Below are 10753 nucleotides of genomic sequence, written 5' to 3'. Positions count from 1 at the left end.
TTCCTGTCCTCCAGGAGGTCATCTGAGGGGACAGCGAAGCAATCAATTTCCAAATCCGGACAGACTTCATTCGGGAACAGCTGTGTGGCCTTGGCCGAGACACTTCCAGGACACCCATTTCTTCATCTACAGAATGGGGAGAGTAAAAATCTTGTTGCGGGGCTGTTTTAAAAATTGCATAGTGCAATCTAGCTCTCAGGATTTACACGACAGGAATTTTTCTGTTTTGTTTCGCCTGTCGAGAAAAAATGGAACAGCCTCCTAAGGAAGGGAACTTCTTTCTAAAGATAAGCAAGCATGTTGGAGATGACGAATAATACATAGGAATGCGCAGTATAATCTGAAAGACAGAAAAGCAGTTTGAGGAATTTTTCAGTTCTGTTGATAAGTACACCCCAGCTTTGCTGGTGAAAGGTTATGTCAATGTCCAGGCTTTGGTGTGGCCACTAGGGGGCGTCGGTTTGTGGAAACTGATCCCATCATGACTGCCAGTGATTCCACTCGCCCGGTGGGAGGCTGAAGAGACAGAACGCAGCTGGTTGCCCAGAGCTCAGCTGGGGCAGGTACTGAATTTTCATTTCACTTCTCAACTTAGTTCTTAAACCATGTGACGAATATAATAAAAGAGACTGCCAAATGCTAAGGGAGTGAGAGAAACATGCATGTTGGTCTTCCCCTTGTAAAATACCTCCTGGAGAACAAACAGTATTATGTTGCTGTGCTGTTAGATTCTCGGGGCTTGGAGAGCACATTATTACAGGAGTTAATTAATACAGATTCCACAATAAGAAGTGAGCATGGAACATCGTGCTGTGGGAGTTTTCTTACTTGATTTCTTGAGGGATTTCTTTTGATTCACATTTACCTGGAAATTCATGTAAAACATGAAAACATGGTTTGCATTAATTTCTCTCTTAAATGGTTTCTGTTTTATTTTCCCTTCTGTGGGGCTGGGGACCAACAGTGCCCTGGGAGCTGTCCTTCTCACCCACTTTACTCAGGATTAAAAAGAGGATATTCGCTACCCTCTAGTGGCTGGCTCCGGTCTCTCTGCCAGGTAGAGACCGCGGAGGAGCCAGGCCAACAGCAGCGCAGAGCTGGTGTCCACGGGAGGAGAGCCTGAGGAGGTCTCCGGGCGGGGCAGGAGAGGCAGAGAGGAAAATTACTCCCGCAGGGAGGCCAGCCTCTTCTGCTCCCCTCCCCACTCCCGGGCAGGGAAACAGGCCCAGGTACCGGCAGCTGCAGCAGCTCCCCCTCCCTCCGGGCAGTGCCCAGGAGGCCCTGGCCCCTGGAGAGGCCACGAGGGCTGGCACAGGGAGGGGGAGCCAGTGTGGAGGCCACTCCTGCCTCGTGGCTCTGCACTGCGAGTGGAAGGAAGGGGGGCGCTGTGGCCTCGGGGCAACCCCTCACCTTGCTGCGCCCCCGTGGGCATGCTATGAGAGGTGAAAGTCCTCTGTGGTCCCACATCCCAAGTTCACTATGTCACTGGCTGGGTGGCTGGCAAGCCCTCCATTTAGATGTCTGCATCTGTGCCGGTCGTGGTGGGAGTAGGAAGGATTAGGGAGCCTCCAAGCAGAGGGAGTGGTTTCCTGTTGTGAGCTTCCCTGGGGACCCTGAATCCTGCACAGACCGCCTCCACCCGGCCCCCTCCTCAGGGGAAGGGCCACAGTTATCTGTGACTGTTCAGTATATTGGGATGCAGAGCAGGGCAATGCTGTCTCCCAGCTCTTTCACACTTTCCTGACTCTTTGAGGTTGTAATGAATCTAAACTTTAATAGCCGCATGTGGCTATTGGCTACAGTATCAAACAACGCAGTTCTAGAGAGACTGCGTGAGAGGGAGAACTTTGTAACCCGGGCGCTGTGCATGAAAAGGGCCATCTCAGGAGTGGATTCAGAATGAACTGTGCAAGGTTTGAAGTGAAGGTAGGAATGGGATGGGATCTGGTCAGATGCACACATCCATTCATCCATCCACCCAACGACCCTGTTCCACCCACCTGCTAACAGTGTTCAAATATGTGTAGTGCATCCTACAGTTGGCTCCCCCACTAGACAGGGACTGGAAGCTGAGACTCTGTCCTATTCACCCTGTTCATTTTGGTATCCTCGGTAGCAAATATAGTACCCGCCATGTAGGAGAATCTCAAAAGTTATTTGTATTGAAGGAGTGGAGCTGTGCTGGGCCTTCGGGGAGATGCCAGGATCAAGCAGACATGGACCCTGCCTCCACCAACCTATGGTCCAGTCATAAACGCTCGTGTGAAAGCACTGGCACTGTGCCTGACACAAGTAGGCCCACATAAATATTAGTTTCTTTCCTCCCTTCTCCTCTTTTATTCTCTCTAGAACCTGCCCTCCAAAGATTTCCATGAAGAAGATGAAGTGCTTGAGGGTTTAGAAGAGGCAAAAATTAATTGTGTCTGGGAGAGCCAGTGAAGGCTTCCTGGAGGAGGTAGCATTTGATCTGGCTCCTCCAGAGCTCTAAGCAGTACAAACAGAGACATGGAATCATGCCGGAAAACGGGAATGAGTGCGGAGGGATGCAGACAAGTTCAGTTTTATTCGTGGAAAGGTGCATGAAGGGAAGAGGTAGAAGAGAGGGTAGGGAAGCCCTGTGGTTACTAGGTTAGGGCAGGCTCCAAAGCCAGGTGTTAAGAACCTGGGTTTCATTACCAGAGAGACCAGACAGCCCTGGGCCTGACCCAGAGGGGCCCCTCCATTCCTCCCTTCCTCCCCTTTCCCGCAGCCCTAGTCTTGATGGTTCTTGGAGAACTGAGAAGCTCACCTGGCAAGCAGGCCTCTGGTATCTAACTACTCTGTGATGACTGTGGGCTGCCAACTCTGCTGAGCCTCACTTCTTTCATCCGTAAAATGGGGGTGATTCTACTTACTCTTTAAAAACACAAGTGAGAGCACACTGTAAATATACGCTGTTCTAATCTTTTTCCGCTTTGGAAAATTTTCCATCTCAGCACATACAGGGTTGACCCTATATTCACTTATATGCCATTATCTTAATTACATTAACCACTCTTCTCTTTGTGGCTGTTCAGGTTAAATCCATAAAGTGGCATTGCTAAATCAAAGGTTACATGAAATCTAAATATTGACAGAATTACCAAATTGCTCTCCATAAACAGTGCATCAGTTTCCACTCTCATCAGCAATACGTATAAAAGTCTGTTTCCCTATGTCTTCAAAATACAGTGTTACCAAACTTTTTGGGGTTTTGCCAATATGAAAGCTTTTAAATTGTTATCTATTTGTAGTTTTAATTTACATTTATTTTATTATGAGTAAGGTTGGGCATCTTTTCAATGCTTAAAAGCCATTTGTATTTTCTTCTCTGGGAACTGTCTATTTTTTAGCCTGGGGTCACTTCAATTTGGTTGTTAGTCTTTTTCTTATTGATTTATAAGAGTTCTTTATTTATTAAGGAAATTAGCTCTTTGGGATATAGTTGCAAATGTTATTCATGGTTTGTCATTTCTCTTTCACTATGTCTATTTTTTTTTCCCATGCAGATATTTTTTCTTTTTCTTTTTTTTTTGAGGAAGATCAGCCCTGAGCTAACATCTGCTGCCAATCCTCCTCTTTTTGCTGATGAAGACTGGCCCTGAGCTAACATCCATGCCCATCTTCCTATACTTTATATGTGGGACGCCTACCACAGCATGGCTTGCCAAGCAGTGCCATGTCTGTACCTGGACCCAAACTGGTGAACCCTGGGCCACGAAGCAGAACGTGTGAACTTTGCTGTGTCACCGGCCAGCCCGATATTTTTTCTTTATGTAATCAGATTGCCCATTCTTTTCCTTCATAGTTTCTGAGTTTTGAATCATGTTCATAAAGGCCTTTCCTACTCCAAGATAATAAAAGAAATCTTTGATCTATTTAGGGGTGAGGAAAGAGGCAGGGAATTCTGCTTTTCTTTTTTCCAGATGGCAGTCACCCCAACACCATTTCCCAGGATTCTTTTAAGCAGAAAGAGCCATTCAAGAACCACTCAAGGGCTCTGCTTAGAGGAAGAACATGTATTGATCTAAATGCTTGCTGTGTTCTGAATGTCGTTTTATTTGATCCTCACAAGAACAATGTGAGGCATTGATATCCTTGTTTCTCAAATGAGAACCTTCAGAGAGACTGAGTAAATTGCCCAGAGTCACACAGCCAGGAAGTGGCAGAGCTGGGATTTGAATACAGGTCTGTCTGACTACAACGTCTGTGCTCATTCCACTTGCTAGAATTACGATTCAGAAAGGGAAACATCTATACAGGCTTTTACTGAAGTATTGAAGGACAGCTTCTCAGTCTTATCCTCTCCATTCCTTCCCTCCAAAGGCCTCCTACACTGTGTGGCCAGAGCTTCCCATGGCTGGCAGACGGAGGTGCCTGTCCCAGCAAAGCTGCCCACTCGTCAGGAGCACCGGTGAGGAACTGTTACACAAGCAAGGAATAAACTTCTGTTGTGTTCACTGAACTTTTGTGGTTGGTTTGTAACAGCAGCTGGCATGAACCTAAGTATTACAATTGTTCAGTGGGGATGGATTCCCGAGAGACCGCATGAAGGGAGTTCATCTCTGAGAGCATTTCCTTCGGTCTGTCCACCGGTCCTGGAGGCAGTGGGTCCTTCTCACCCATGCGCCCCTCCGTCCCTCCCTCCTCTTCCCCTCTGCCTCCCCTTTCCCACCCCAGTCTTAACCATCCTTGGAGAGCTGAGAAGCTCACTTGGCGAGCAGGCATGTGAATATATTCCATCGCACATTCAGGTCAGAGGTTGTTAACAATCTTTGTTTCCACTTTGGAGTGGGCTAGAGAAGCAGAGAGAGGGCAGAGGGGGGAGGGAAATTCACAGGCAACATACAGCAGCGCTCCGAGGGAAACCCGTCTGCCTGCTGCGCTCTCCTTGCCTGGGCTGCTGCGGGTGCTACGTGACTAATTTCCCACCAGCCGCTCCAAGCAGGACACGGGCCCAGCGGGGAGTCTGCCTGGCCTGGTCATGACATCAGCTTTCGTTCCTGTTCTTTCTGCATCTTATCAGTCGGGGAAAGGGCCCGGGCTTTAGGCATGTGTCCAAAGATATGAGCCAGCCTCAAAGCAGCTCTCTTTGGCCCAATTCATGTAAGTTATGCTCTGAGAGGTCAAAGAGAAAGGTTAGGCTGTCTGTAAATGATGGTGGTGGTGGTGGTGATGGGAGAAGGGTAATGGGAGCGATAGCAGAAAGGCGAAGATTCCAGAGGCGTTAGGGGGCAGTCTCAGCAGGAATTTAAAAATGCCTCCATGGGAAAAGTAAAGACCTACGGTTGAAATCAGTCAGACTGTTTCCTTTCTGTTAATAACAGCGTCTCCTGTCCTTCCAGATGTTAAGGGGCGTCAGAGTGGGTGACATGAGCTACTTGGTGCTAACTACTCCCTGGCCTTCTTCTTGAGCAACCACTTGAATGTCTTTTGGCCTCGAATTCCTTAAATTTTAAAACTGATTCCTCTCACTCCCTAAGCACTGCCAGTATGCTGCAAGGATAGAAGTCCATTTGTGCCTTCCCGGTTCTGCTACCTTATTTTTTCTCTACAACTCAGCTGGGGTGTCATCTTTTCCAGGAGAACATCTCAGATTCCCCTCACTCTCCAAGCCAGGACTGGTTGAATCTCCCATCTCTGTGCTTTCAACTCTCTGAACATACTTTTAACATAGCCTCACCCTCCCTTCCCCTCTGGCCCTCTCAGCAGATGGTAAACGCCTTGAGACAGGGATGGTTCTCTACCCGACTCTGCATGTCCAGCTCATCCCAGTGCCTCCCAGAAAGCAAATGTGTCCAGCTGAACTCAACCTTCTTAGCCAAAGTGGAATATTTTTCTACAGATGGTGTTAGAAAAGTAAGCATCAAATTATATGAAATTGGATCTTTGGACTTTAACACTGTATGGACCTAACCCTTCAGAAGAGGAAACTGAGGCCCTGAAGATGAAATGGCTTGTCCAGAGCAGAGCCAGGTGTCAGCAGCCAGACCGAGATATGAGCACCTTTACTGGTGGAGCAAAGCTTGTCAGTGATGGCAGAAACCTTCCCTGGGCTGAGGTTTGTCCTATAAAATGGCCCCAAACATGCTCATCAGCCGGGGTGGTCTTTGGCCCCCAAAATGTAAAAACTCTCTGGCCTCTGAATTTTCTGTCTTTTTTCATTTCTACTACATATTCTTCTTTCTTAAAATTTACCTTTTATTAATTTTGATTATAAAAGTATAAAAATCTTATAGAGATTCTGGAATATGCTGAAAAGTAAAAGAAAGAGAAAATTGAAAACTATTTGAATTTCATCAGCCAGAGACAGCCTGTATTATTATGGTTTATCGCCAACAAATGAATGCATGTGACTGAGATCAACCTGTATGTTGAATTTTATGTTTTTTCCTTTTTGGATTATTGTTGGATTGTGAGCATTTCTCTAAGTTCTTAAAAATGGGGTGTTTTCTCTGCAGCCTTTGTGCCATGAAGCTTTTCAATCAACACACTTTGTTCTGCATTAATTTATAAATAAAAAGGAGCTTGGGGCCGGCCCGGTGGCGCAGCGGTTAAGTTTGTACATTCCGATTCTCGGCGGCACAGGGTTCGGTGGTTTGGATCCCAGGTGTGGACATGGCACCAAGTGGCAAAAGCCATACTATGGTAGGCGTCCCACGTATAAAGTGGAGGAAGATGGGCATGGATGTTAGCTCAGGGCCAGTCTTCCTCAGGAAAAAGAGGAGGATTGGCAGTAGTTAGCTCAGAGCTAATCTTCCTCAAATAAATAAATAAATTAATTAATTAATTAAAAGGAGCTAATAATGAAAATAAAAAGGAAAAATGCTACATAATCTATTATTTGTAATAGCTACGATTTAGTCTATATGGATATACCATATTTTATCTAACATCAAGGCGGTTTGCAATTTTTCATTGTAATAAATGAAAAATGTGCTTATTTCATCATCTCACTGTGATAAAACAATATCTTTGTATGACATCTCTGCCGGTATTTCTGATTACTGCTTTGGGAGTCACGTATTGTTTACGTCCTCAACTTTGAGGAAAAGATTTTTAAAAGATGAAATATTTCAAAATTTAGGATCAGCTCGAGAGATCTGTTTTTCAAGTTGTCTTAAAAGCATTGATTACATTTCAATCAGAAAAAGGAAAAGTTGTTTTTTTAACAAACAGCACAAAATACAATATCGTGAAATGGTGTTAGGTCTAGCCTGCAACCGAAGAGACCTGGCTCTTAATATCTGGAGGAGAAGTTGATTCCCCTTTGTACCCAGAGCTGTAAACTAGATGTTAACTGCCATCGTGTAATGCTATAGAAGAGGTGTTGCTTTTTGAACTGTTTTTTCCGTTTGTATAAAAGTTAAATAGTTTGAGTTCAAAGACAAAGAAACAAGAAAGAATACTCTGGTTCTTAGAACATGGAAGCCAGCTCCTGGATTTAAGTTCATAACCATAGAAAATGTCACGGCAAAATAAAGCTATTTCCCTAGTAATCTGCTCACAGCAGAGATTTCCATCTGAAGCCTCAAAATATGAATTTTAAATATCTGTAGCATCGTAAAGTATATTTTAAACAAGGTAAAAGCTAAAACAGAATTCAAGTTTGACATTAAAAATGAAAGCGAGTAATCAAATTGCCCCCTCAATGTTCTGTTTTTAGGTTGTGAATGTATTTGTGTTGTGGAAGTTATACAGATAGTAGATTATGGTGATTATACTTTTGTTTCACAAACTTACAAACATATTTCTATTATATTAATATAGTCCAGCTATCAAATCTTTGCTTATGATGGAATGAACACTAAGAATAGTTTTAAAAAGGAAACATTATACCTCAAAACAGCTTTCAGTGTGGCATGTATTTTCCAATTTGCCTTGCATCATTTTTCTTTTTTAATCACTGGAGAAAACGGCTTAAAAACAGGATTAATGATGGGCAAACAAGATTGCGATGGAAAAGAGTTTGAGGCTACAAGCAATTTTGAGCTCACATGGGGACTAAACCGCTGAGGATGTCTTCCAAACAAAGACTCAGGTTTCAGGGAGCATTCCCCAGGAGGGCAATCGGCAGGATCATAACGAGGGGAACCCTCCGTGCAAATCTCTCGCAGATTTCCAACAATTGCTCCCATTTATTGACTCATCACTGTGTACAAGGGGCTGTGCTGGGCGCTTTGCAAACATTATGTCATTTAACCCCCTCTCACGCCCTGCAAGGCCCTATGAAATAACTGCCCCATTTTACAGACGGAGAAGCCGACGTCCAGAGAGGTCTGCTGGCTCACCCAGAAGTCACGTGGCTGGAGAGTGGCTGGGATTCAGTCCGGGTCTGTGTGCTGACAAAGCCCCAGCTTTTAACTTCCCACCCCTAATGCTGCCCCATTAGGCAAGTTTTAACACTGAGAGAAAAGAGAAAATAGAGCAGGAATAATAAAATAAAATAAATAAATAAAATAAAATAGATAAAAATAGAGTCCCTCCAAATTGGATTCTAGACTAAAATGCAGGAAAGTGCAGTGCTTTGTCAAAAGAAGAGTCTGGGTTCTCAGTGGACTCTGTGGATGTGCGGCTTCAAGAGATGAGAACCGTGAACGCAGCAGAGTGGGATGCTCAGTCGGCAGACTCAGGCCCTTCTCTCCCTTCCCCTCACCTCCCCCTGGAGAGGAGGCACTGCCCTGACTGCTCCCCAGTCCTGCTGCCACCTTGTTCCAGGTCCAGCCTCGCCTCAGAATCTAGACAGGCTTGCCTGCCTGGGTCCTAGAGCCACACACTCGCCTGTAGCCCTGTGCCTGGGGCTCTCTGCTGGCCGAGGTCAGGATGGCACCCACCCTGAGAGGAGAGGGGGAAGAAGCCCCGTTTCCCCCCAAATGTCCCCTGAGTTCTCTGATCTGACTTCACTAATAATGAAACTCATGCTTCACTTTGCCACTTGTGGGTCCTCCTGTCTATTTGAAAAACCCAGAAGTGGGAGAGGAGGAGGGGGAGAAAGGGGGCAGTAGGGGATTAGGCCCTGGCCCCCCCACCCCCCCAATCTTCCTCCACTCCCCCCACACTCCCAAGTAAACCCTCCCCTCCACCATATGATCTGAGATCAAATGCCTTTACCCTCAAGGCCTGAAGCTGGGCTGGCCTCTTCATCCTCTTTGGGCCCTAAAATCCTATGAAATTGATTCAAAGAAAAAAATAGACTAGAAAAAGAAATAAGGACAGGTCACTTAGAAAAAAGAAAGATGCTTTCGGCTTTGGGCTATTTAAAACCTAACCTAAAATATTTATATTTAGAACCTAGAATATTAAAAACCAACATTCTTTGAAAATATCATTTTTAGAACAAAATTCAGCCCAAGTGAATTGCTATTGGTCTCCTGAGATTGTCACAGAGAAATCTTTGATAACCTGGCCTTATAGTTTGTCTTTACCTCCCAATTCTACTTCGGTAACCCAAAACATACCCACTCTCGGATCCTCTGCAGCATGGAACTGACCATTGCTAAGGCCTCCAATCCTGTGTCCCCTTCTGATCACAAGCTCCTCTCCTCCTCCCCGTCTATCCTTCCACCACATTCGACCATGAGTCCTTCACTCCTGCCTTTCCAGCCCTCCAGAGAACACGGGTCTCTTGCCTACCTGGGATCCGTTTCCCCTTTGTCCTCACCTGCTGTTCCTCCCACACATGGTCACTCTGGTCTAAGGGGATGACAATGGGAGACTTGTGACTCAGGCCTGCCCAATATCTGTTCAATAAATAGTCGGATGGTGCTTACTTTGAGCCAGGCACTGTTGTAAGTATTTCATAAATGTTAATTTATTTAGGCCTTAATAATTAATTAAGCTTTAATTAACAACCCTATCAGGTAAGTACTACTATTATTCTCATTTTATAAATGAGAAAACTGAGACACAGAGAAGTTAAGTGACTTGCCCAAGGCACACAACCAATCAGCTTTGCTTTCTTCTGACTAGTACGATTGGTTCAGGGGTGGACATGCAACCAAATAAGAACCAACAAGATGCAATTGTCAGGACTTCTCAGAAAGAGACTTTTGTTCTTCTCCCCTGCACTTGCAGTCAGGTGGATGTGAGGTGCAGTGCAGCCAGCTGGTGACCACAGGGAGAAAGCTTCTTTGAGAGGGGAGTCATCATAGAACTGAGGGAAAGAAAGAGAGAAATTGAGTTCCCATGACAAAATAGGAGCCTCTGACAAGCAGTGCCTGAAGCCGGATCTATTCCTGGCCTTTTCAGTTTGGTGAGCTAGTGAATTATCTTTCTGCTTAAAAAAGTTTGGAGTGGGTTATCTTTCACTTTGCAACCAAAAGATTCCTAACTGGTACGGTTCAGTTCATCAACCTCATAATTCAGTCTAAATATATCTTTTACTATTATCAAGTCAATTGACGAGAAAAGTGAGCATACTTTAATGACTATGAACACTTAAATACTTCAAAGTTTCATTTTGGTAGCATATTATACCAGAAAAATCATGATTCATACAGATAAGCACCACTGTGCACACTCGTATAACTTTATGAGCACAAGCATGCACGCCCTGTTTTTTTAATCAAAAGGCCAACGCTTCTGTAAATGTCCAAGTCAGTCTCACATTTACAAAAAGTCTGCACAGAAATGGCACCAATGGTATTCCTACCTCCATCCTGGTGTAAGGTCCCGTGCCTAATTTAGGGCCCTATCAATCTGTTGAAATACTGGCGAAATCAGAGTCTCTCGATGA

At 45.0% G+C, this 10753-nt stretch overlaps 1 long non-coding RNA gene across 1 annotated transcript; it reads left to right on the top strand.

Annotated features, from left to right (window-relative positions):
• Positions 1-481: 481 nt before the first annotated feature.
• On the top strand, positions 482-6649 carry LOC124227758 (uncharacterized). The gene is made up of 3 exons (XR_006885542.1): positions 482-563; positions 4345-4432; positions 5364-6649. It is a non-coding gene; the product is annotated as an uncharacterized LOC124227758 (long non-coding RNA).
• Positions 6650-10753: the final 4104 nt, after the last annotated feature.

This window comes from Equus quagga, chromosome 16 (genome assembly GCF_021613505.1).
Source record: "Equus quagga isolate Etosha38 chromosome 16, UCLA_HA_Equagga_1.0, whole genome shotgun sequence".
In the NCBI taxonomy this organism is placed as follows: Eukaryota; Metazoa; Chordata; class Mammalia; order Perissodactyla; family Equidae; genus Equus; species Equus quagga.
Note: the sequence above shows the minus strand (reverse complement) of the source record. Positions and strands in the feature narration are given on the sequence as shown.